Here is a 27,603-nt window from a genome sequence, read left to right as displayed (position 1 = left end):
GCCTTCCTTTTGTTAAATGGGGGAGGGGATGATTGCACCAGCTGGGAGTCAGTTTCCATGCAATTACTTTAATGCGATTCGTGTTTTCTGTTCTACAAGAACGCCGGCATTTGCTGCGTTCACGCGATCTCGTACTTTGCGGGTGTTCCACTTATCCAAGGGTCTGTGTGTTGATATCAGACTGCGCCACTGCCAAGGTACAAATAGATTTACATCTGCAGGGACTGTAGACTCTTTAAGATCTCTCAGTGATGTTAATGTGTAACTGGTGCCCTGTTAAGTAGAGCTATTGCGGCAGTAATTGAAACCCTCGAGTGTCACTTACAAAGGTTGTGAGGACAGGGCTCTCGCTGAGTGTTTGGGCTCGGTCAGCCTCCGTTTATTCTGATATTTAACTATTGGTACAAGGCTCTTTGTGACACGAGATCGGAAATTCTTCAGCCTGTGACATTTCAACCAGTGGAATCAATTCAAATTAATATATATTTTTTTGCTCCAGGGTTGTGAGGTTTGTTGGCTAAGCCAGCATTCATTGCCCATCCCTAAATCCCCTTGAGAAGGAGACTGCTTTCTTGAACCACTGCAGTCTATGTGGTGTAGGTAAACCCACAGTGCTGGGAGGGAGGGAGCTCCAGGATGTTGCCCCAGCGACAGTGAAGGAGCGGCCGATATATTTCCCACCCAGTCAGGGTGGGTGAGTGCCTTGGAGGGGAACCTCCAGGTGGTGGGGTTCCCAGGTATCTGCTGCTCTTGTCCTTCTAGATGGTCGTGGGTTTGGATGGTGTTGTCTAAGGAACCTTGGTGAGTTGCTACAGTGCATCTTGTAGATGCTACACACGGCTGCCATTGTTTGTTGGTGGAGGGTTTGAATGTTTGTGGAAGGGGGGTTGCTTTGTCCTGGATGGTGTTGAGCTTCTTGAGAGTTGTTGGAGCTGCAGTCATCCAGGCAAGTGGAGAGTATTCCATCACACTCCTGACTTGTGCCTTGTAATAATAATGTTTATTGTCACAAGTTGGCTTGCATTAACACTGCAATGTAGTTACTGTGAAAAGCCCCAAGTCGCCACATTCTGGCACCTGTTCTGGTACACCGAGGGAGAATTCAGAATGTCTAAATTCCCTAACAGCACGTCTTTCGGGACTTGTGGGAGAAAACCAGAGCACCCGGAGGAAACCCACGCAGTCACGGGGAGAACGTGCAGACTCCGCACAGACAGTGACTCAAGCCAGGAATCGAACCTGAGACCCAGGGGCTGTGAAGCAACAGTTCTACCGACTGAGAATGAAATGAAATGAAAATCGCTTATTGTCACAAGTAGGCTTCAAATGAAGTTACTGTGAAAAGCCCCTCAAGACCACATTCCGGCACCTGTTCGGGGAGGCTGGTACGGGAATTGAACCCGCGCTGCTGGCCTGCTTGGTCTGCTTTACAAGCCAGCTATTTAGCCCCCTGTGCTAAACCAGCCCCTGTGTGACCGTGTAGATAGTGGACAGGCTTTGGGGAGTCAGGAGGTGAGTTACTCGCTGTAGGATTCCTAGCCTTTGACTTGCTCTTGTAGCCACAGTATTTGTATGGCAAGTCCAGTTCGGTTTCTGGTCAATGGTAACCCCCAGGATGTTGATAGTGGGGGATTCAGTGATGGTAATGCCGTTGAATATTAAGGGGCGATTGTTGGATTCTCTCTTTTCGGAGATGGTCATTGCCTGACACCAATGTTTATTTTTTAAATTTGGAGTACCCAATTCAGTTTTTCCAATGAAGGGGCAATTTAGCGTGGCCAGTCCACCTACCTTGCACATCTTTGGGTTGTGTTAGCGAAACCCATGCAAACACGGGGAGAATGTACAAACTCCACATGGACCGTGACCCAGAGCCGGGATCGAACCTGGGACCTCCGTGAGACTGCAGTGCTACCACTGCCTGGCGCCAATGTTAATCACCACTTCTCCGTCCAAACCTGAATGTTGTCCAGATCTTGCTGCTTATGGGCACGGACTGTATCAGTGATTGAGGAGTCGCAAGTGTCTCTGAGCATTGTGCACCTCCATGGTACCAGTGGCAGTGCGCAGTATGAACCTCACTCTGTGTCCACTGCTGCTGTATCTGATCTGGACGAGCTATGGCACTCCAGTGGCCACGCTGCTCCAGAAAAGCAGCTCGCCTTGACACAGCATGGCCAACGACAGCCGGGAGACCCCGCTCCCAGGATCTTCCCGGGTGGATCACTTTTTGGCAAATCTGCATATTGGAACGGGACAGCTAGTCTCACTCTTATCTGCGGATTCCCACGGTACCTGAGGCTCTGAGAGTCAATCCAATCGCCTCGGAGACCTCGGGTGAGGCTGTTCAGTACTGGTCCCCGCAAATGGGATGGCACTCGTGGGGGTCTCCCGGTGGATCGGTGGCCCTCAGCTGCATGCCCATTTGGGCAGGATGGTGCCACCTGGGTGCCAGCCTGGCACTGCCACGGTGCCTAGGTGGCATTGCAAGCTGGCATGGGCATTGCCAGGTTGGCATCTTTTGCGCACATGCGATTGGGCCGTTGATGGCCTGCGTGGGTGTTGGGGCATTGCGAGGGGGGCCAGGGACCCTCCTATAGTGGGTTTGGGATGGGAGGGGAGGTCCGGGGTCACTTTGGAGGTCTTGGAGATCGGGACTCCATTTAAAAACGGCGGCGTGATCCCTTGCAACAATATGCACAACATGGGGGAGTTCAAAACTGGGTGGCCGCTCGGGCCCCTTGTACAACGCGAGTCATGCTGTATCGCCATGTGTTTCCCGGCAGTGCGAGCACCGGGAATCACGTGGCTATGGGACTTGGTTCTCCATCTATTTCCAAGCAGCACCATCCCTAACCTCGCGGCGCATGTTAGTCTTGGATAAGTAGCGTGGAGTGCCAGAAGTTTGAGTCTCGCAGCTCAGATTCAAATGACCAGGAGAGTTTTATTCCAATGAATCACTCACGTAACTTTGCTCTTTCCCAGGCAGCAGCTTCAGATATAAACAGGGGAGTCACCATCCATCCGCCTTGCCTTCTGTAGGATGGTCATACGGACTCAAAACCTTAATTCTGTTTCTGTCTCCACAGATGCTGCCAGACTTGCAGAAATGTTCCTGCATTTTCTGTTCCTATACACTTGCCCTTATTGGCATAGAATATCAGATCTCTTTTGGTTGCGATTTATCTTTTGGCATGAGATGTGGGAGGCTGTTTTGTATAAAACACTAGTTAGGCCCTATCTGGAGTACTGCGTATGGTTCTGATTACTGTGTTACAGGGACGGTTTGGTTGTACCATAAGACTATAATACATAGGAGCAGAATTAGGCCATTCGGCCCATCGAGCCTGATATGTTAGGCAGGTTGGTTCGATGTGGACTGCACTCGATGCATGGAAGTTAGAAACAGAAGTCTAACACAGGAGAAGATCCAACACTGTTTTATTCAACGATACAACTGATATACATATTCAGCTATGGGTCGGCACTGTACTGATCTGACTGGAGACCTTGCAGTAGCCTGACCAGACTTACTAGCGAGCTAATTTGTGCTTGCTAGCTCGTGGACCCTGACTGTCTCACTGGCTGGGTCCCGAGAGAGCGGGAAACCTAGTGCCCTCTGTCTTTATAGTGGTAGTGTCCTGTCTGGTGATTGGCTGTGCTGTGTTGTATGCTGACTGGTCATCCTATGTGTCAATCACTGCCTGTCTGCATCTCATTATATACATGAGTGGATATTATGACAGAGTCTGCTCCACCATTCAATCATGGCTGATATTTTTCTCATCCCCATTCTCTAGCCTTCTCCCCATAACCCCTGATCCCCTTATTAATCAGGAACCTATCTACCTCTGTCTGAAAGACACTCAGTGATTTGGCCTCCACAGCCTTCTGCGGCAAAGAGTTCCACAGATTCACCACCCTCTGGCTGAAGAAATTCCTCCTCATCTCTGTTTTAAAGGATCGTCCCTTTAGTCTGAGATTGTGTCCTCTGGTTCTGGAAATGGAAATTGCTTATTGTCACAAGTAGGCTTCAAATTAAGTTACTGTGAAAAGCCCCTAGTCGCCACATTCCGGCACCTGTTCGGGGAGGCTGGTACGGGAATTGAACCATGCTGCTGGCCTGCCTTCGTCTGCTTTCAAAGCCAGCGATTTAGCCCTGTGCTAAACCAGCCCCTGGTTTTTCCTACAAGTGGAAACATCCTCTCCACGTCCACTCAATCCAGGCCTCGCAGTAACCTGTAAGTTTCAATAAGGTCCCCCCTCATCCTTCTAAACTCCAACGAGTACAGACCCAGGGTCCTCAAACGTTCCTCATACGACAAGTTCTTCATTCCAGGGATCATTCTTGTGACCGTCCTCTGGACCCTTTCCAAGGCCAGCATATCCTTCCTTGGATACGGAGCCCAGAACTGCTCACAATACTCCAAATGGGGTCTGACCAGAGCCTTATACAGCCTCAGAAAAACATCCCTGGTCTTGTATTCTAGCCCTCTTGACATGAATGCCACCATCTTCGCCCCCACCCCCAACACGTTGCCATTCAATGATATCATGGCTAATCTTTGGCCACCACTTTGGTGATAGTGACCATAATTCGATTACGTTTACTTTAGTGATGGAAAGGGATAGGTATATACCGCAGGGCAAGAGTTATATCTGGGGGAAAGGCAATTATGATGCGATGAGGCAAGGCTTAGGATGCATCGGATGGAGAGGAAAACTGCAGGGAATGGGCACAATGGAAATGTGGAGCTTGTTCAAGGAACAGCTACTGCATGTCCTTGATAAGTATGCACCTGTCAGGCAGGAAGGAAGTGGTCGAGCGAGGGAACCGTGGTTTACTAAAGCAGTCGAAACACTTGTCAAGAGGAAGAAGGAGGCTTATGTAAAGATGAGACATGAAGGTTCAGTTTGGACGCTCAAGAGTTACAAGTTAGCTAGGAAGAACCTAAAGAGAGAGCTAGGAGGGGACATGAGAAGTCTTTGGCAGGTAGGATCAAGGATAACCCTCAAGCTTTCTATAGATATGTCAGGAATAAAAGAATGACTAGGGTAAGAGTAGGGCCAGTCAAGGACAGTAGTGGGACGTTGTGCGTGGAGTCCGAGGAGATAGGAGAGGTGCTAAATGAATATTTTTTGTCAGTATTCACACAGGAAAAAGACAATGTTGTCGAGGAGAATACTGAGATTCAGGCTACTAGACTAGAAGGGCTTGAGGTTCATAAGGAGGAGCTGTTAGCAATTCTAGAAAGTGTGAAAATAGATAAGACTCCTGGGCCGGATGGGATTTATCCTAGGATTCTCTGGGAAACTACGGAGGAGATTGCTGAGCCTTTGGCTTTGATCTTTAAGTCATCTTTGTCTACAGGAATAGTGCCAGAAGACTAGAGGATAGCAAATGTTGTCCCCTTGTTCAAGAAAAGGAGTAGAGACAACCCCGGTAACTATAGACCAGTGAGCCTTACTTCTGTTGTGGGCAAAGTCTTGGAAAGGTTTATAAGAGATAGGATGTATAATCATCTGGAAAGGAATAATTTGATTAGAGATAGTCAACACAGTTTTGTGAAGGGTAGGTCGTGCCTCACAAACCTTATTGAGTTTTTTGAGAAGGTGACCAAGCAGATGGATGAGGGTAAAGCAGTTGATGTGGTGTATATGGATTTCAGTAAAGCGATTGATAAGGCTCCCCACGGTAAGCTACTGCAGAAAATACGGAGGCATGGGATTCAGGGTGATTTAGCAGTTTGGATCAGAAATTGGCTAGCTGGAAGAAGACAAAGGATGGTGGTTGATGGGAAATGTACAGACTGGAGTCCATTTACTAGTGGTGTACCACAGGATCTGTTTTGGGACCACTGCTGTTTGTCATTTTTATAAATGACCTGGAGGAGGGCGTAGAAGGATGGGTGAGTAAATTTGCAGATGACACTAAAGTCGGTGGAGTTGTGGACAGTGCGGAAGGTTGTTACAAGTTACAGAGGGACATAGATAAGCTGCAGCGCTGGGCTGAGAGGTGGCAAATGGAGTTTAATGCAGAAAAGTGTGAGGTGATTTATTTTGGAGGGAATAACAGGAATACAGAATACTGGGCTAATGGTAAGGTTCTTGGCAGTGTGGATGAGCAGAGAGATCTCGGTGTCCATGTACATAGATCTCTGAAAGTTGCCACCCAGGTTGAGAGGGTTGTTAAGAAGGCGTACGGTGTGTTAGCTTTTATGGGTAGAGGGATTGAGTTTCGGAGCCATGAGGTCATGTTGCAGCTGTACAAAACTCTGGTGCGGCCGCATTTGGAGTATTGCGTGCAATTCTGGTCGCCGCATTATCGGAAGGATGTGGAAGCATTGGAAAGGGTGCAGAGGAGATTTACCAGAATGTTGCCTGGTATGGAGGGAATATCTTATGAGGAAAGGCTGAGGGACTTGAGGCTGTTTTCATTAGAGAGAAGAAGGTTAAGAGGTAACTTAATTGAGGCATACAAGATGATCAGAGGATTGGATAGGGTGGACAGTGAGAGCCTTTTTCCTTGGATGGTGATGTCTAGCATGAGGGGACATAGCTTTAAATTGAGGGGAGGACAGATGTCAGAGGTAGGTTCCTTACTCAGAGAGTAGTAAGGACGTGGAATGCCCTGCCTGCAACAGTAGTGGACTCGCCAACACTTAGGGAATTCAAATGGTCATTGGATAGACATATGGACAATAAGGGAATAGTGTAGATGGGCTTTAGAGTGGTTTCACAGGTCGGCGCAACATCGAGGGCCGAAGGGCCTGTACTGCGCTGTAATGTTCTATGTTCTGAACTTCACCTTTGTACACCTATACCCCTGGTTCATATTCGAGCCATTAACCCTTCACCAGAAGTGACAAATGTTGGAGAAGTTTTAAGATTGGAGGTTTTCAGGCGAGAATGAAATAATTCCACTTCTGCAGTGCCTTTGACATCCTCCGCATGACCCAAAGCACTTTACAGCCAGTGAAGCACTTTTTGTTAATCAAGTGTACTCATTGTTGTAATGTAGGAAACATGGCAGACAATTTGTGCACAGCAAGATCCCACAATGCTGGTCATTGACTTCAGGAAGCTGAAGCTGAAGCTGAAGCTTTAGAACCTTAGTTAGGCCACACTTGGAGTATAGTGTTCAATTCTGGTCGCCACACTACCAGAAGGATGTGGAGGCTTTAGAGAGGGTGCAGAAGAGATTTACCAGAATGTTGCCTGGTATGGAGGGCATAAGCTATGAGGAGCGATTGAATAAACTCGGTTTGTTCTCACTGGAACGAAGGAGGTTGAGGGGCGACCTGATAGAGGTATACAAAATTATGAGGGGCATAGATAGAGTGGATAGTCAGAGGCTTTTCCCCAGGGTAGAGGGGTCAATTACTAGGGGGCATAGGTTTAAGATGAGAGGGGCAAAGTTTAGAGTAGATGTACGAGGCAAGTTTTTTACGCAGAGGGTAGTGGGTGCCTGGAACTCACTACCGGAGGAGGTAGTGGAGGCAGGGACGATAGGGACATTTAAGGGGCATCTTGACAAATATATGAATAGGATGGGAATAGAAGGATACGGACCCAGGAAGTGTAGAAGATTGTAGTTTAGTCGGGCAGTATGGTCGGCACGGGCTTGGAGGGCCGAAGGGCCTGTTCCTGTGCTGTACATTTCTTTGTTCTTTGTTCTTTGTTTGAAGCAAAGTACTGTCCACACCCCTGTCAGTATCAATGGTGCCGAGGTAGAGATGGTTGACAGCTTCAAATTCCTAGGGGTGCACATCACCAACAATCTGTCCTGGTCCACCCACGTCAACGCTACCACCAAGAAAGCACAACAGCGCCTATACTTCCTCAGGAAACTAAGGAAATTCGGCATGTCCACATTGACTCTTACCAACTTTTACAGATGAACCATAGAAAGCATCCTATCGGGCTGCATCACAGCCTGGTATGGCAACTGTTCAGCCCAGGACCGCAAGAAACTTCAGAGAGTCATGAACACAGCCCAGTCCATCACACGAACCCGCCTCCCATCCATTGACTCCATCTACACCTCCCGCTGCCTGGGGAAAGCGGGCAGCATAATCAAAGACCCCTCCCACCCGGCTTACTCACTCTTCCAACTTCTTCCATCGGGCAGGAGATACAAAAGTCTGAGAACACGTACGAACAGACTCAAAAACAGCTTCTTCCCCGCTGTTACCAGACTCCTAAATGACCCTCTTATGGACTGACCTGATTAACACTACACCCTGTATGCTTCACCCGATGCCGGTGCTTATGTAGTTACATTGTGTACCTTGTGTTGCCCTATTACACATTTTCTTTTCATGTACGAAATGATCTGTTTGAGCTGCTTGCAGAAAAATACTTTTCACTGTACCTCAGTACACGTGACAATAAACAGAATCCAATCCAATCCACTGCAATCCGATCCAAAGAGCAAAGTGATCATGAGCAGATAACTGGACTTTTTGTGCTGTCGATTGAGGGATAAATATTGTTCAAGGACGCCGGGGAGATCATCACTGCTCTTCTTCAAAATAGTGGCTGTAGGATCTTTATAAGAAGCATCGGTGGGGCTGCAGCACTCCCTCAGTACCAGAGCCGAGAGTGTCAGCCCAGATCTTTGGGCACAGATCCCTGGAGCCGCACTCGACCCCACAACCCTCCACCTCGGGGATCCCCACCGAGCCAAGGGAGTGATTGACTCAGTTGGGATTGTTCTCGCTGGAGTTCAGAAGAATGAGTGGGGATCTCATAGAGGCTTATAAAATTCTAACAGGACTAGACAAGGTAGATGCAGGGAAGATGTTACTAATAGAACATAGAAAATACAGCACAGAACTGGCCCTTCGGCCCACGATGTTGTGCCGAACCTTTGTCCTAAATTAATCATAGATTATCATTGAATTTACAGTGCAGAAGGAGGCCATTCGGCCCCCCCGAGTCTGCACCGGCCCATAAAGAGCACCCCACCCAAACCCAACACCTCCACCCAACACCAAGGGCAATCCCGGGCACCAAGGGCAATCCACCATGGCCAATCCACCTACCCTGCACATCCCCGGACTGTGGGAGGAAACCGGAGCACCCGGAGGAAACCCACGCAGACACGGGGAGGACGTGCAGACTCCGCACAGACAGCGACCCAAGCCGGAATCGAACCTGGGACCCTGGAGCTGTGAAGCAATTGTGCTATCCACAATGCTACCGTGCTGCCCTTTAGAACAAATAAATCTACACTATATCATTTTACCGTAATCCATGTACCTATCCAATAGCTGCTTGAAGGTCCCTAATGTTTCCGATTCAACTACTTCCACAGGCAGTGCATTCCATGGCCCCACTACTCTCTGGGTAAAGAACCTACCTCTGATATCCCTCCTACATCTTCCACCTTTCACCTTAAATTTATGTCCCCTTGTAATGGTTTGTTCCACCCGGGGAAAAAGTCTCTGACTGTCTACTCTATCTATTCCCCTGATCATCTTATAAACCTCTATCAAGTCGCCCCTCATCCTTCTCCGTTCTAATGAGAAAAGGCCTAGCACCCTCAACCTTTCCTCGTAAGACCTACTCTCCATTCCAGGTAACATCCTGGTAAATCTTCTTTGCACCTTTTCGAAAACTTCCACATCCTTCCTAAAATGAGGTGACCAGAACTGTACACAGTACTCCAAATGTGGCCTTACCAAAGTTTTGTACAGCTGCATCATCACCTCACGGCTCTTAAATTCAATCCCTCTGTTAATGAACGCGAGCACACCATAGGCCTTCTTCACAGCTCTATCCACTTGAGTGGCAACTTTCAAAGATGTATGAACATAGACCCCAAGATCTCTCTGCTCCTCCACATTGCCAAGAACTCTACCGTTAACCCTGTATTCCGCATTCATATTTGTCCTTCCAAAATGGACAACCTCACACTTTTCAGGGTTAAACTCCATCTGCCACTTCTCAGCCCAGCTCTGCATCCTATCTATGTCTCTTTGCAGCCGACAACAGCCCTCCTTACTATCCACAACTCCACCAATCTTCGTATCGTCTGCAAATTTACTGACCCACACTTCAACTCCCTCATCCAAGTCATTAATGAAAATCACAAACAGCAGAGGACCCAGAACTGATCCCTGCGGTACGCCACTGGTAACTGGGATCCAGGCTGAATATTTGCCATCCACCACCACTCTCTGACTTCTATGGGTTAGCCAGTTCGTTATCCAACTGGCCAAATTTCCCACTATCCCATGCCTCCTTACTTTCTGCAGAAGCCTACCATGGGAACCTTATCAAATGCCTTACTAAAATCCATGTACACTACATCCACTGCTTTACCTTCATCCACATGCTTGGTCACCTCCTCAAAGAATTCAATAAGATTTGTAAGGCAAGACCTACCCCTCACAAATCCGTGCTGACTATCCCTAATCAAGCAGTGTCTTTCCAGATGCTCAGAAATGATGTGTGTGTCCAGAACCAGGGGTCACAGTCTGAGGATTCAGGGTAAACCATTTCGGACAGAGATGAGGAGACATTTCTTCACACAAAGAATGAAATGAAATGAAAATCGCTTATTGTCACAAGTAGGCTTCGAATGAAATTACTGTGAAAAGCCCCCAGTCGCCACATTCCGGTGCCTGTTCGGGGAGGCTGTTACGGGAATGGTGAGCTTGTGAAATTCATTACCACAGGAAGTAGCTGATGCTAAAACTTTGAATATATTCAAGAGGCGGCTGGATATAGCACTTGGGGAGAATGGGATCAAAGGCTATGGGGAGAAAGCAAGATTAGGCTATTGAGTTGGATGATGAGCTATGATCGTGATGAATGGCGGAGCAGGCTCGAAGGGCCAAAAGGCCTCCTCCTGCTCCTATCTTCTATGTATCTATGTAACACAGTAAAGCGAGCGACAGGTTTGGGACTGAGCTGTGTAATGCACTGGGTGATGTGTCCTTATTGTTCGACCCGCTTCTCCTCAACAGGAACCGTTTCCAACGCCAGCTACCGATGGGATGTTGGACATTGGAGGCTGATGATCTGATTAGAGGCAAAGGATAAGTAGTCGGTGAGTTGTTCCTCTGTTTTCTCAGTGCTGGAGTTTTAGAACAGGGCCGGGTGTCCTTGAACCATCTCAGGGACTGGGAGGTCCGATGGGGGAATAAAGGGAAGGAGGCAAAAAGTGTCGAGTGAGCTTAGCCCTGGCTCAGGCCCAGGTCTGGGGAAGGAGCAGGGCTGGTCTTCTTTGCTGCCAGATCATTCTTTCTTGTCAACATGATTAGATAGTCTGGGTCTTCTAAACAGGGCATAATAATAATCTTTATTGTCACAAGTAGGCTTACATTAACACTGTAATGAGGTTACTGTTAAAAGCCCCTAGTCGCCTGTTTGGGTACGCAGAGGAGAATTCAGAATGTCCAATTCACCTAACAGCACGTCTTCGGGACTTGTGGGAGGAAACCGGAGCACCCGGAGGAAACCCACGCAGTCACGGAGAGAACGTGCAGCCTCCGCACAGTGACCCAAGCCAGGAATCGAACCCGGGTCGCTGGAGCTGTGAAGCAACAGTGCTAACCACTGTGCTACCGTGCTGCCCTACGTGCTGAATCCCAGGTGACATGTTGCCCAGCGAAGGATATTCAATCGGTTCGCATTGGCCAACCACTCTGGAAGACCCTTGGCCAATTTTGATCAAATCCCTCGGCAAAAAGGGCTCAGTTCTTGGTCCAAAACGTGACAGGGAAAAACAGAGGCCGGGATTCACCCATCCCGCGCCGGGTCAGTAAATCGCCCGGGGGGGGGGGGGGCGCGTGAGATTTCCGCCACGATGCCCGGTCGCCGTGGCACCGGTTGGGGATTCCCCGTGGGCGACGGGCCAAACTCCCGCCGAGTCCCGCTGGCGTGGTTCAAACCTGGCACCACCCGGCGGGAGGTCGGACCCGTGGCCGCTGTGGACGTCCTGGTGGGGGTGTGGGGGGGGATCTTACTCCGGGGGGAGGCCTCCACGGGGTCCAGGCCCGCGGTCGGGGGCTTCCGATCGGCGGGTGGCCCGATCTGGAGGGGGCCTACTTCCTTCCACGCGGGCCCGCTGCTTGGTCCCCGAAATGTTGCTCCGCGCCTGCGCAGAGACGGCAGCCATGCGCATGCGCTGGCGTGGAGTCGGCCATTGTGCGCATGCAGGGCCGCCTTCCGCCGCCGGATCAGCGCGCAGCACTCCGGCGGCGTGCGAGCCCCCCAAAAACCGGAGAATTGCTGGGCCGAGAGGCCCGTTGACGCCGGCGTACACCATTCCGGCGTTTACGCCGGCGTCAACACTTGACCGGGACGCTGGAGCATCTTGGCCAGAACCTTCACAGAAAGAAACATTCGGCCCTTTTTTCCTTTGTTAGCCAACTGAAAAAGTCCCAATCTCTTTCCCCATAACCCAGCAAATTTTTCTCCTTCAAGTATTTATTCAATTGCCGTCTGAAAATTACTAATGAACCTCATTCCATCGACCTGTCATCATTTTGATTTGTTTTGATTTGACTTATTGTCACATGTACCGAAGTACAGTGAAAAGTATCTTTCTGCGGCCGAGGGAACGTACACAGTACGTACATAGTAGACATGAGAATAATCAACAGAGAACATTGACAAATGATACATCGACAAACAGTGATTGGTTACAGTGCGGAACAAGGGGCCAAACAAAGCAAATACGTGAGCAAGAGCAGCATAGGGCGTCGTGAATAGTGTTCTTACAGGGAACAGATCAGTCCGAGGGGGAGTCGTTGAGGAGTCTTGTAGCTGTGGGGAAGAAGCTGTTCCTATGTCTGGATGTGCGGGTCTTCAGACTTCTGTATCTTCTGCCTGATGGAAGGGTCTGGAAGAGGGCAAAGCCTGGGTGGGAGGGGTCTCTGATAATGCTATCTGCCTCCCTGAGGCAGCGGGAGGTGTAGACAGAATCAATGTGGGGGTGGCAAGCGTGTGTCATAACTGACATCCAACCTTAATTTTTTTTTAATTTACCAATTAAAGGGCAATTTAGTGTGGCCAATCCACCTACCCTGCACATCTTTGGGTTTTGGGGGTGAGACCCGCGCAGACACGGGGAGAATGAGCAAACTCCACACGGACAGTGACCCGGGGCTGGGATCGGACCCGGGGCCTCAGCGCCTTGAGGTAGCAGCGCTAACCATTTGTTTTTTTTTTTAACTAAATGTTTTATTAAAGCTTTTCCAACCAACGTTTTTACATCACAAAAATAGAAGTACAAATAATAATAAAAATAAACAAGAATTATTAAACAAAACAAGGTGGGTGTTGTCTTCCTATAAAACTTACACTGTATCAACAGTTCCTCCCCCCCCCCCCCCCCCCCCCCCAATCCCCGCCAGACTGCTGCTGCTGCTGCCAATTACTGCTCCCCTAGAAAGTCAAGAAAAGGTTGCCACCGCTGGGAGAACCCCATCAAGGACCCTCTCAAGGCGAACTTCATTCGCTCCAGGCTGAGGAACCCCGCCATATCGCTAACCCAGGTCTCCACACTCGGGGGTTCCGAGTCCCTCCACATTAGCAAGATCCGTCTCCGGGCTACCAGGGAGGCAAAGGCCAGAACCTCGGCCTCTTTCGCTTCCTGCACTCCCGGATCCTCCGACACCCCAAATATCGCTACTGTTGGACAGGTGATGTCCAAAATCCTGGACATCACCCTCGCAAACCCCTGCCAGAATTCTTTAAGCGCCAGGCATGCCCAAAACATATGGGCATGGTTCGCCGGACTCCCTGCACATCTCGGGCACCTGTCCTCCACCCCAAAAAACGTACTCATTCTTGCCACCGTTGTGTGCGCCCGATGCACCACCTTAAACTGAATTAAGCTGAGCCTGGCACATGATGAGGAGGAGTTCACCCGCAGCGCTAATCATTGTGCCACCTTGCCACCCATCCAGTGTTAATTTCTGACTCGACAACAAATTGTTCATTCAGCTTGAAGCATTGTTTCAGGCAGACGTTTTACAAAAATCATATTTGTTTTCTTATATATTGGCCATGGGGATGTGAGTGACACCTGAAGGACCAACATTTAATGCCCTGCCCTCGTTGGCTTGTGGACATTAGGAGTTGCCATGTGGTAAGAGACTGGCGTCCCTAGGCCGGACCAGGTGGAGATGGAGTTTCCTCTTTCCCTGAAGGACTATGCTGAAACAGTTGGAGTTTTACCCCAATTACTAACACACAAATAATGGTGGGCAGCAAAAAGATCTGTCAAGCCTGACCCGCATCACTGTGTTTCCTGGTGTGTTTTTTCACAGCCATATGGCCATCGCTGGCGAGGTCAGCATTTGTTGCCCTAGAAGTTGGTGTTGAGCCGGCTTCTTGAACCATTGCAAACCATGTGGTGTAGGCACACCCACGGTGCTGTTAGGGAGGAAGTACCAGGATTTTGGCCCAGTGATGCTGAAGGGACAGCGACCTATTTTCAAGGCAGGATGGTGTGTGGCTTGGAGGGGAACTTTCAGGTGATGGTGTTCATATGCATCTGCTGTCCTTGCCCTTCCAAGTGGTAGAGGCCGCAGGCTTGGGAGGTGCTGTCGAAGGAGCCTTGTTGAGTTACTTCAGTGTATCGTACAGATGGCACACACTGCTGCCACTGTGTGGTGGGAGTGAATGGTGAAGGTGGTGAATGGGCTGTCAAGCAAGCGGGTTGCTTTTTCCTGGATGGTGTCGAGATTCTTTAGTGTTGTAGGAGCTGGACTCCCCCAGGCAAATGGGGGGGTATTCCATCACGCTCCTGACTTGTGTCTTGTAGTCAGGCGGACAGGCTGTGTGTCATAATATACACGCGCTCTCGCACTCCACCCAGGACCACCTGGACTCCTGAGAGAGCTGAAATGCCAGATAAAAATCCAGGCCAATTTTGAGGAACTGGGAAGCTCCTCTCTGACTCCTCCCATCCCTCAGGTGCACATGGCTACCCTGGAGATGCTTCTGGGCTCAATAGCTAACACATTACTAGTCCACAACTCTCCAATTAATTCATTTTCAAATTTGCTATGGACTAATTCCCCCCCCCCCCCCCCCCACCCCCCCAGCTTATGAGTCATACCAGAACCACTTGGGTACCATATCCCAAGTTCAGAGAAGGAGAGGGGTGGACGAAGCGTATGTCATCCCTGAGCTCCGGAATTTGCTCTCTAAACCTTTCCACCTTTCCTGCCTTCTAAGACATCCCTTAAACCCTCCAACTTTGACCAAGCGTTTTTTTTGTTTATCTTTATTGTCACAAGTAGGCTTACATTAACACTGCAATGATGGGCAGCACGGTGGTGCAGTGGTTAGCACTGCTGCCTCACGGATTTCGCCCCACAACCCAAAAGATGTGCAGGGTAGGTGGATTTGCCGCGCTAAATTACCCCTTAATTGGAAAAAATGAATTGGGGACTCTAAATTTATTTTTTAAAACACTGCAATGAAGTTACTGTGAAAAGCCCCTAGTCGCCATCTGTGTCCATTCGCACCGCACTGGAGTCAGCCTCGATTTTGTGTTCAAGTGTCTGGAGCAGGGACTTGAACACACAACCTTCTGACTTGCAGGCGAGAAAGCTACAAAATACAAGTTTGTTCTTTCCGTCTGTTTGTCCACCTTTGCTACTGTCTTTCTTCTCATCGCAGTTCTGTAGGATGAGACTGAACGGGGATGTGCAGCGATTGAGGGCCGCCGGTGGCATCGTGGTCACATCACCGGACCGGCAGATCAGACTAACGGCCTGGGGGCAAAGGTTCAAAGCTGGTGCAATTTAAATTCAATTAACAGAATTTAGAATTGTAAAAAAATTCAGCTGGTTCATTAATGTCCTTTAGGAAAGTAAATCGGTGAACTCAGTCCAACATATCACAGACGCTTGCCACCCTGATTCTGTCTACACCTCCCGCTGCCTCAGGATGGCAGTCAGCATTATCAGAGACCCCTCCCACCCAGACATTGCCTTCTTCCAGACCCTTCCATCAGGCAGAAGGTACAGAAGTCTGAAGACCTGCACATCCAGACATAGGAACAGCTTCTTCCCCACAGCTACCAGACTCCTCAACGACTCCCCCTCGGACTGATCTGTTCCCTGTGAGAACACTATTCACGACGCCCTATGCTGCTCTTGCTCATGTATTTGCTTTGTTTGGCCCCTTGTTCCGCACTGTAACCAATCACTGTTTGTCGATGTACCATTTGTCAATGTTCTCTGTCGATTAATCTTTTTGTCTACGATGTATGTACTGTGTATGTTCCTCGGCCGCAGAAAAATACTTTTCACTGTATTTGGCACATGTGACAATAAATCAAATCAAAGTAATCATCCTCATGCGATCAGGTGATTTCAGACGAGCAGAGTGATCAGCCCTGAACGCTCCAACGAGCCACTCAGTCCGAGGGTAATTAGGGATGGGCAACAAATGCTGGCCCAGCTGGCGACCCACATCCCACAGAAGAATAAAAAAGTAAAGATCCTACATAATAGCTCAGGGAGTTTGATCTATTTTGATTGAACACAATCGGCCCAATTAGGAATACGTTCTCAAGCCACAGCCGTTCTGTTGCGGGAGCAGAAGTTTGCCTGAATATGTTTGCAGCATTATCAGCAATTTCTTTCACGCTTATTTTAGCCTGCCCATGTATGTAACAGAGTCGGGGAAGTGTTGTTTCAAGTGGCTGTGCAGCTATTTAAAATTAATTAGCGCATAATTCCGGTGTAGGTATTTGAATGTTGCGGAAGAAGAACCATTAATTACCCAGAAACTACTGAAGTGCTAATTGTAGCCTGCTGCCTTTGGTGTTGCAAAAGGAAAGAGGTTCTGACAGTCGTGTGGGAGGCGTTGCGGGGAGACCTGTGTGATCAGAGGCTGCGTGTTCGTAGTGTGCGCCAAGTGTTCCGAGATCAGTGTGAATTCAGCTCGACTCCGGAATCGGAGACTAATGCATCAATATTCCAAACAGTCGTTGGCAGGATAAGACTGAACGGGGATGTGCAGCGATCCTTTCCGGGGGGGGGGGGGGGGGGGGGGGGCAGCCAGTGCCTGCACCCATTGGCCCACAATGGCTCCGGGTCCCCGAATGTTTCAATTTTTAAAATTCCCCACTGCAGAGAAATTAGACCGCTCCTATTTCTGGGCACTTGTGAGGGAGGATGAGGGGAGGCGTGAGGGAGGATGAGGGGAGGCGTGAGGGAGGATGAGGGGAGGCGCACAATGTAATGCGATTAATCACACCGGCTTAACTACAGTTTTAACGCGAGGAGATTTCTCAAGCTGTTATTATTCTCTTGATATCGAATCATGGTTGTCACTGTTAATGCAGGTGCAATGTGTCATCCCTGAGATTTAAAGCAGCAGCTATTTTCTCGCTTCCCATCTATCGCGATGATCTCATTCACCGAATGAAAGTTGGATTGGCATGCTAAATTGCCCCTTAGTGTCCGAGGATGTGTCGGTTAGGTTACGGGGCCATGGTAGTGGGCGGGAGTGGATGACACGGTAATACAGTGGTTAGCACTGTTGCTTCACAGCGCCAGGGACCCGGGTTCGATTCCCGGCTTGGGTCACTGTCTGTGCGGAGTCTGCGCGTTCTCCCCGTGTCTGCGTGGGTTTCCTCCGGGCGCTCCGGTTTCCTCCCACAAGTCCCGAAAGACGTGCTTGTTAGGCGAATTGGACATTCTGAATTCTCCCTCTTGTGTACCCGAACAGGTGCCGGAGTGTGGCAACTAGGGGATTTTCACCGTAACTTCTTGTAAGCCTACTTGTGACAATAATAAAGATTATAAAATGAAAGGTACGGTGCTCTTTCGCAGGCACAAAGGGCCATTTTGCACTGTTAAAGCTCTGTGATTACCAGCTCAGCACCATGTCCCCTTGAGGTGCTGCTTGCAAATTGGCTGCTATGTTGTGCAACCAACAGTGGCTGCCTTTCAAAACGGAATATTTTCAAATGCTGAGCCAGCCGAACATTGTCTCCATGCAAGGACAAGTCCAAAGATGTGCAAGTTAGGTGGATTGGCCATTCTAAATTACCCTTCGTGTCCAAAACGTTTGGGTGGGGTTGCGGGGATAGGGTGGAGGTGTGGGCTTAGGTAGGGTGCTCTTTCCAAGGGCCGGTGCAGACTCAATGGGCCGAATGGCCTCCTTCTGCACCGTAAATTCTGTGGTTCTTTGACATGTTGGGAGTATTATTCAAATACATTCATCTTTCTACTGATCACAGCCCATCCAGACCAAGGGCGGGATTCTCCGACCCCCCGCCGGTTGCCAAATTCTCCGGCACCGGATATTCGGCGGGGCGGGAATCGCGCCGTGCCGGTTGGCGGCCCCCCCCCCCCCCCCCCCCGCTGCTGGAATGCCTGTCCCGCCGGCGTGGATTAAACCACCTCTCTTACCGGCGGGACAAGGCGGCGCGGGCGGGCTCCGGGGTCCTGAGAGGGGGTGCGGGGCGATCTGGCCCCGGGGGGGTGCCCCCAAGGTGGCCTGGCCCGCGATCGGGACCCACCGATCCGCGGGCGGGCCTGTGCCGTGGGGGCACTCTTTCCCGCCTTCACCATGGTCTCCACCATGGCGGAGGTGGAAGAGACCCCCTCCACTGCGCATGCGTGGGGATGCCGTGAGCGGCCGCTGACGCTCCCGCGCATGCGCCGCCCGGCAAAGTCAGTCTCGCGCCAGCTGGCGGGGCACCGAAGGCCTTTCCTGCCAGCTGGCGGGATGAAATCAGTCCGACGCACCTTTGGGGCGGCGCGATGCCGGACTGATTTGCGCCATTTTTGGCACCGGTCGGCGGACATAGCGCCGATTGCGGAGAATTCCGCCCCAAGAGTTTAAAGGTGGGAGATTGCTTGTTCCCAGACATGGGTAAATCAAAAGCATCCTTGAGAGGGTTCTAGGGCTAAAAGGGTTAAAATATGAGGACAGGCTGGCGTTCCCTTGAGTATAAGATTGAAGGTAATTGGTGAAAAAGGTCAGTAGTCCCCTTCTGAAGCTTTATGACTTTTTGATTAGTGGGTGATCTAATCGAGGCATTTAAGATGGTTCAAGAGATTCATAGATTCATGAGGTCGATCGAGATAAACTATTTCTTCTGGTAGGACGGGTGCCCAGAACAAGGAGGTAGAGAACCTTCAAGTTAGAGGCAGGTCAATTCAGGGGTCAGCACTTCTTCACACAAAGGAGAGTGGAAATCAACAACTCACTCCTCCAATTGATGTTGAAAAATTTCAAACTGAGATCGATGGATAGCTGTTGGGTCGGGGTTATTCGGGATTACGGAAGCAAGCTAGGTGGACGCAGTTGAGACAATGATCGGCCACGATATCACTGACTGTCAGAACAGAGTTTGAATGGCTTCTTCCTGTCTCTATGTTCCTTGTCTCCGTGTTGTAAGAAGTGCTTACAGCCTCTCATAAACAGTCAGTCCAGTTAGGCAAAGTGACATCGAAACAAACCTGTTGGACTTTAACCTGGTGGTGTAAGACTTCTTACTGTGCTCACCCCAGTCCAACGCCGGCATCGCCACAACACAGTTAGGCAAAGGCTTTGAAGGTCAGGGATCCATCATTCCCAGGCATGTGTCAGTCACAAACTGGAAAGAACCTCACAACCTTCATGCCTGTCCAGTACCATGGGAGCTGCCGTGTAATTATAACAATTAGAACAAATTATCGACCTTATAAGGCACCAATCACTTCCATGGAATTTGATAAATACGGTGTGCGTTTATTTGTTAAGACAAGGCACATTGAGAACAGTAATAATTGGGCAGCACGGTAGCACAGTGGTTAGCACTGTTGCTTCACAGCGCCAGGGTCCCAGTTCGATTCCTGGCTTGAGTCACTGTCTGTGCAGAGTCTGCACGTTCTCCCTGTGTCTGCGTGGATTTCCTCCGGGGGCTCCGGTTTCCTCCCACAAGTCCCGAAAGACGTGCCGTTAGGTGAATTGCACATTCTGAATTCTCCCTCAGTGTACCCGAACAGGCGCCGGAGTGTGGCGACTAGGAGCTTTTCACAGTAGCTTCATTGCAGTGTTAATCTAAGCCTACTTGTGACAATAGTAAAGATTATTGCAAAGATTATTAATTAGGTAGAAAGCTTGAAGGCATCAGAGCTGTGTGTGTCCTCTGCTCAAAGCAAAAGTGAAACTAAGACCGGATCACATGACACATTTCCTTCCAAGTGATGTCATGGTGATATACCTGAAAGACGTCCAACAATAGGAGTGTCAGCCAAAATTCAACCCATTGGGTTAATCATAGAATGGTTACAGAACAGAAGGAGGCCAATTGGCCCATTTTGACACCAACTCAGCCTTTCCGATAGCCCTCCAATTTTTTACTTTTTCCAATAAAGATCAAATTCTACTTTGTAAGTCTCAATTGACTCTGCCTTCACCACACTCTCCCTTGGCGCACTCCAGATCCTCGGCACCCATTGCGGAAATGTTTGTTTCTTTGTGTTGAATCGCCTTCATGATCTGCATTGAGGCCACGATCGTGTTGGGGCTTACTCCAATAACTCCTTTCAACGGGTGCTCCAAGACGGAGCACAAAGGTGGCCATGTAACAACAACAGAGACTCCCGCTGCCTTCTATCGGAATGTGATGCCAAACCCGAGGCCCCCTCTGTCATGGGATGTGGGCGTCAACGGCAAGGTCAACGTTCATTGTTCATCTGTGATCACCCTTGAGAAGGTGGACATAAAAGATTCCACGGCAGAGTTTCACAGTGCAAAGGAGTTCTCGCTCGTGTCCTGTTTAGCTCTTAGCCAGTGTCAGCAGATTGCCACTGAGTCCTTATGGAATACGAGGAGGCCATTCAGTCCCTCAGCTTGATGTACAGTCAGTCCCATTCCCCCACTCTATCGCTGGAGCCCTGTAGGTTTATTTCCCTCAAGTGCCCATCCAATTCCCTTTTGTAATCATTGATGGGTCTGTCTCTACTTCCACCACACTCACTGGCAATGACTTCTGGCCCAGCCCAGAATTCCTTCGCCCCGCCATTGGAAGCCTCAGCTTCAGCTATCTAGGCTGAGAGTGCTGGTATTCCCTAACCTCCTCTCCTTAAAACCTGACCGAGCTCCACCTGAACTGACATTGCCTGGCCCCATATCGCATTTCTGATTGTGGGACCTTGCTGTGCGCGGACTGACTGCCGCATTTCTTACATTGCAACAGTGACTACGCTTCCCAGAGGCGTCCCTGTAAAAACGAACAGGCTTTCAGAGAGCCCCTGTAAACACAGTAAACACCCTCAGGTACTTCTCCAGAATTCTGACAGGATTTCAAGGGGAAATGTTGGAAATACCACAGAGTGTTTACAGGCTGAAATACGAATCTGTTATTGTCAGAACATTTGTTGAGAGGAAAGCTCATTATAAATTAATTGCTTCATTGTTCCATCTGCATAAATTTGGTTGTATAATGTTTAATTAAACATGAATCAGATATGTAGCAGTAATGGTTTAAGCAGCTGTCGGAATTTTAGTTTTCCGCAAACTATTATTCGCGGCGGTTTTATCTTAGCTCAGAATAAGTACCCACTGTAACTGAACATCAGGGAATGTCTCTAAATCAATACTGCACTGTAACTGAACATCAGTGAATGTCTCTAAATCAGTACACCACTAACTGAACATCAGGGAATGTCTCTAAATCAGTACACCACTGTAATTGAACATCAGGGAATGTCTCTAAATCAATACCCCACTGTAACTGAACATCAGGGAATGTCTCTAAATCAATACTGCACTGTAACTGAACATCAGTGAATGTCTCTAAATCAGTACACCACTAACTGAACATCAGGGAATGTCTCTAAATCAGTACACCACTGTAATTGAACATCAGGGAATGTCTCTAAATCAATACTCCGCTGTAACTGAACATCAGGGAATGTCTCTAAATCAATACTCCACTGTAACTGAACATCAGGGAATGTCTCTAAATCAATACCCCACTGTAACTGAACATAAGGGAGTGTCTCTAAATCAATACTCCACTGTAACTGAACATCAGGGAATGTCTCTAAATCAATACTGCACTGTAACTGAACATCAGTGAATGTCTCTAAATCAGTACACCACTAACTGAACATCAGCGATTGTCTCTGAATCAATACTCTACTGCAACTGAACATCAGGGAATGTCTCTAAATCAATACTCCGCTGTAACGGAACATCAGGGAATGTCTCTAAATCAATACTCCACTGTAAATGAACATCAGGGAGTGTCTCTAAATCAATACTCCGCTGTAACTGAACATCAGGGAATGTCTCTAAATCAATACTCCACTGTAACTGAACATCAGGGAATGTCTCTAAATCAATACCCCACTGTAACTGAACATCAGCGATTGTCTCTGAATCAATACTCTACTGCAACTGAACATCAGGGAATGTCTCTAAATCAATACTCCACTGTAAATGAACATCAGGGAGTGTCTCTAAATCAATACTCCGCTGTAACTGAACATCAGGGAATGTCTCTAAATCAATACTCCACTGTAAATGAACGTCTCTAAATCAATACCCCACTGTAACTGAACATCAGGGAATGTCTCTAAATCAATACTCCACTGTAACTGAACATCAGGGAATGTCTCTAAATCAATACTCCGCTGTAACTGAACATCAGGAAATTTCTCTATATCAATACTCCGCTGTAACTGAACATCAGGCAATGTCTCTAAATCAATACTCCACTGTAAATGAACATCAATGAATGTCTCGAAATCAATACCCCGCTGTAACTGAACATCAGGGAATGTCTCTAAATCAATACTCCACTGTAACTGAACATCAGGGAATGTCTCTAAATCAATACTCCGCTGTAACTGAACATCAGGGAATGTCTCTAAATCAATACTCCACTGTAAATGAACATCAGGGAGTGTCTCTAAATCAATACTCCGCTGTAACTGAACATCAGGGAATGTCTCTAAATCAATACTCCACTGTAACTGAACATCAGGGATTGTCTCTAAATCAATACTGCACTGTAACTGAACATCAATGAATGTCTCTAAATCAATACCCCACTGTAACTGAGTATTGTGGTGATGGGAGACTTCAACTTCCCCAATATTGACTGGGACTCACTTATTGCCAGGGGCTTAGACGGGGCGTAGTTTGTAATGAGCATCCAGGAGGGCTTCTTAAAACAATATGTAGACAGTCCAACTAGGGAAGGGGCGGTACTGGACCTGGTATTGGGGACTGAGCCCGGCCAGGTGGTAGATGTTTCAGTAGGGGAGCATTTTGATAACAGTGACCACAATTCAGTAAGTTTTAAAGTACTGGTGGACAAGGATAAGAGTGGTCTGAGGATGAATGTGCTAAATTGGGGGAAGGCTAATTATAACAATATTAGGCGGGAACTGAAGAACATAGATTGGGGGCGGATGTTTGAGGGCAAATCAACATCTGACATGTGGGAGGCTTTCAAGTGTCAGTTGAAAGGAATACAGGACCGGCATGTTCCTGTGAGGAAGAAAGATAAATACGGCAATTTTCAGGAACCTTGGATGATGAGTGATATTGTAGGCCTCGTCAAAAAGAAAAAGGAGGCATTTGTCAGGGCTAAAAGGCTGGGAACAGACGAAGCCTGCGTGGAATATAAGGAAAGTAGGAAGGAACTTAAGCAAGGAGTCAGGAGGGCTAGAAGGGGTCACGAAAAGTCATTGGCAAATAGGGTTAAGGAAAATCCCAAGGCTTTTTACACGTACATAAAAAGCAAGAGGGTAGCCAGGGAAAGGGTTGGCCCACTGAAGGATAGGCAAGGGAATCTATGTGTGGAGCCAGAGGAAATGGGCGAGGTACTAAATGAATACTTTGCATCAGTATTCACCAAAGAGAAGGAATTGGTAGATGTTGAGTCTGGAGAAGGGGGTGTAGATAGCCTGGGTCACATTGTGATCCAAAAAGACGAGGTGTTGGGTGTCTTAAAAAATATTACGGTAGATAAGTCCCCAGGGCCTGATGGGATCTACCCCAGAATACTGAAGGAGGCTGGAGAGGAAATTGCTGAGGCCTTGACAGAAATCTTTGGATCCTCGCTGTCTTCAGGGGATGTCCCGGAGGACTGGAGAATAGCCAATGTTGTTCCTCTGTTTAAGAAGGGTAGCAAGGATAATCCCGGGAACTACAGGCCGGTGAGCCTTACTTCAGTGGTAGGGAAATTACTGGAGAGAATTCTTCGAGACAGGATCTACTCCCATTTGGAAGCAAATGGACGTATTAGTGAGAGGCAGCACGGTTTTGTGAAGGGGAGGTCGTGTCTCACTAATTTGATAGAGTTTTTCGAGGAGGTCACTAAGATGATTGATGCAGGTAGGGCAGTAGATGTTGTCTATATGGACTTCAGTAAGGCCTTTGACAAGGTCCCTCATGGTAGACTAGTACAAAAGGTGAAGTCACACGGGATCAGGGGTGAGCTGGCAAGGTGGATACAGAACTGGCTAGGCCATAGAAGGCAGAGAGTAGCAATGGAGGGATGCTTTTCTAATTGGAGGGCTGTGACCAGTGGTGTTCCACAGGGATCAGTGCTGGGACCTTTGCTCTTTGTAGTATATATAAATGATTTGGAGGAAAATGTAACTGGTCTGATTAGTAAGTTTGCAGACGACACAAAGGTTGGTGGAATTGCGGACAGCGATGAGGACTGTCGGAGGATACAGCAGGATTTAGATTGTCTGGAGACTTGGGCGGAGAGATGGCAGATGGAGTTTAATCCGGACAAATGTGAGGTAATGCATTTTGGAAGGTCTAATGCAGGTAGGGAATATACAGTGAATGGTAGAACCCTCAAGAGTATTGAAAGTCAAAGAGATCTAGGAGTACAGGTCCACAGGTCATTGAAAGGGGCAACACAGGTGGAGAAGGTAGTCAAGAAGGCATACGGCATGCTTGCCTTCATTGGCCGGCGCATTGAGTATAAGAATTGGCAAGTCATGTTGCAGCTGTATAGAACCTTAGTTAGGCCACACTTGGAGTATAGTGTTCAATTCTGGTCGCCACACTACCAGAAGGATGTGGAGGCTTTAGAGAGGGTGCAGAAGAGATTTACCAGAATGTTGCCTGGTATGGAGGGCATTAGCTATGAGGAGCGATTGAATAAACTCGGTTTGTTCTCACTGGAACGAAGGAGGTTGAGGGGAGACCTGATAGAGGTCTACAAAATTATGAGGGGCATAGACAGAGTGGATAGTCAGAGGCTTTTCCCCAGGGTAGAGGGGTCAATTACTAGGGGGCATAGGTTTAAGGTGAGAGGGGCAAAGTTTAGACTAGATGTACGAGGCAAGTTTTTTGCGCAGAGGGTAGTGGGTGCCTGGAACCCGCTACCGGAGGAGGTAGTGGAAGCAGGGACGATAGGGACCTTTAAGGGGCATCTTGACAAATATATGAATAGGATGGGAATAGAAGGATACGGACCCAGGAAGTGTAGAAGATTGTAGTTTAGTCGGGCAGCATGGTCGGCACGGGCTTGGAGGGCCGAAGGGCCTGTTCCTGTGCTGTACATTTCTTTGTTCTTTGTTTGTTCTTTGTAATACTCCACTGTAATGAACATCAGGGAATGTCTCTAAATCAATACTCCACTGTAACTGAACATCAGGGATTGTCTCTAAATCAATACTGCACTGTAACTGAACATCAGGGAATGTCTCTAAATCAATACTCCACTGTAAATGAACATCAATGAATGTCTCTAAATCAATACCCCACTGTAACTGAACATCAGGGAATGTCTCTAAATCAATACTCCACTGTAACTGAACATCAGGGAATGTCTCTAAATCAATACTCCACTGTAACTGAACATCAGGAAATGTCTCTAGCATAGTATCAATGTGGTAGCACTGCTGCCTCACAGCACCAGGGACCCGGGTTCAATTCTGGCCTCAGGTGACTGTCTGTGCGGAGTCTGCGCGTTCTCCCCGTGTCTGCGTGAATTTCCTCCGGGTGCTCCGGTTTCCTCCCACAGTCCAAAGCTGCGCAGGTTAGGTGGATTGGCCAGGCTAAATTGCCCCTTAATGCCTTAATGTCCGGGGTTGTGCAGTTCAGGTTATGGGGTTACGGCGGGGTGGACTTGGGAGTGCTCATTCGAAGGGTCAGTACTGACGCGATGGGTCGAATTACCTTCTTCTACACTGTAGGGATTCTATGAACCTTGAACGAAGGAATGTCTACCATTCAGTCCTCCACCTTACAACTGAGCCCAGGGACTATCTCAGAGAGCCGTAGAGCTATCGATGTTTACAGCACGGAAACAACCCTTCTGCCCAGCTTGTCTATACCGCCCAGTTTTGATCACTATCAAATCAGTATTGCACTTTTCACTCCAATTTCTCTGGTGCCCTGTCTCTTCCAATCCCCTTTTCCTGGCTTCCTCACTACTTAATTTACCTCTTAAAAAAAAAAAAAAAAACCCTGAAAATATCTCTGAAAATGTTGTCAGTAAAAGTGACCATGAAGCTTCCTTACCGTTGCTAAAAACCCAACTGTTCACCAATGTCCTTCAGGGAGGGAAGATATAACTTTTATTGTGTTTATTTAATTGCCCTTGAGAAGGTGTAGGTGAGCCACCATCTTGAATAGAGCTAAGCGGCTTGCTGGCCATTTTAGTGCACAGTTAAAGAAACTGTGCGTCTGGAGTCACATGTAGGCCAGACCAGGTAAGGGTGGCAGATTTCCTTCCCGAATGCTCATGAGTGAGTGAGATGGGTTTTTACAACAATCTGGTAGTTTCACACTCAATATATTCATTGTAGCTTTTTAATTCCAGGTTTATTTCATTAATGGAATTTAAATTCCCCAGCAGCTGTGATAGGGATTTGAACTCGTGTCCGCGGATCATTATAATAATGTAAAAGCAAATTATTGCGGATGCTGGAATCTGAAATGAAAACACAAAACACTGGACAATCTCAGCAGGTCCCACAGTATCTGTGCTAACGTTTCGAGTCTGGACGACTCTTTGCGAAGCTGGATCATTCGCCCAGGCTTCTGGTTTACCTAGTCCAATAACTAGTGGATAAATGTGAAGATATCCACTTTGGAAGAAGAAACAGAATGGCAGAAGATTATTTAAATGGGGATAGATTGGGATATGTTGTTGTACAGAGGGACCTGGGTGGCCTAGTGCACCAGTCACTGAAGGCAAACGTGCGGGTATTGCAAGCAGTTAGGTATGTTGTCCTTCATTGGGGAGAATAATAATAATGTTGGACTTGAGTACAGGAGCAAGGATGTCTTACTGCAGCTGTACAGGGCCTTGGTGAGGCCACATCTGGAGCAGTTGTGTGCAGTTTTTGTCTCCTTATCCAAGAAAGGATATACTTGCCATAGAGGGAATTCTAGAACGTATAGAATTCTGAGGGGTGTTGTTTCCTCTGGCTGAGGAGGTCTAGAACAAGGGGTCACCGTCCACGGATAAGGGATAGACCATTTAGGACTGAGATGAGGAGAAACTTCTTCACTCAGAGGATGGTGAACCTTTGAAATTCTCGACCACAGGAGGCTGTGGAGGCCAAATCACTGAATGTATTTAAGAAGCAAATAGGTAGATTTCTAGACTCTAAAGGCGAGAGCGCAGGAGTATGAAGTTGA

General features: G+C 48.3%; 1 protein-coding gene across 7 annotated transcripts in view; it reads left to right on the top strand.

Moving 5' to 3' along the window:
* LOC140386579 (transmembrane protein 198-like) overlaps positions 1–27,603 on the top strand; it is a 325,956-nt gene that overhangs the window by 231,873 nt on the left and 66,480 nt on the right. For 2 of the 7 annotated variants that reach the window (XM_072469077.1, XM_072469044.1), the window contains exon 3: positions 10,977–11,059. The exons of 3 other annotated variants lie outside the window; for them this stretch is intronic. The gene's annotated coding sequence lies outside the window, so the exon portion shown is untranslated. Of the gene's footprint in view, positions 1–98; positions 198–10,976; positions 11,060–27,603 lie in introns of those variants that run through there. 2 more of the 7 variants (XM_072469059.1, XM_072469070.1) reach the window with 2 other exon arrangements.

This window comes from Scyliorhinus torazame, chromosome 2 (genome assembly GCF_047496885.1).
Source record: "Scyliorhinus torazame isolate Kashiwa2021f chromosome 2, sScyTor2.1, whole genome shotgun sequence".
In the NCBI taxonomy this organism is placed as follows: domain Eukaryota; kingdom Metazoa; phylum Chordata; class Chondrichthyes; order Carcharhiniformes; family Scyliorhinidae; genus Scyliorhinus; species Scyliorhinus torazame.
Note: the sequence above shows the minus strand (reverse complement) of the source record. Positions and strands in the feature narration are given on the sequence as shown.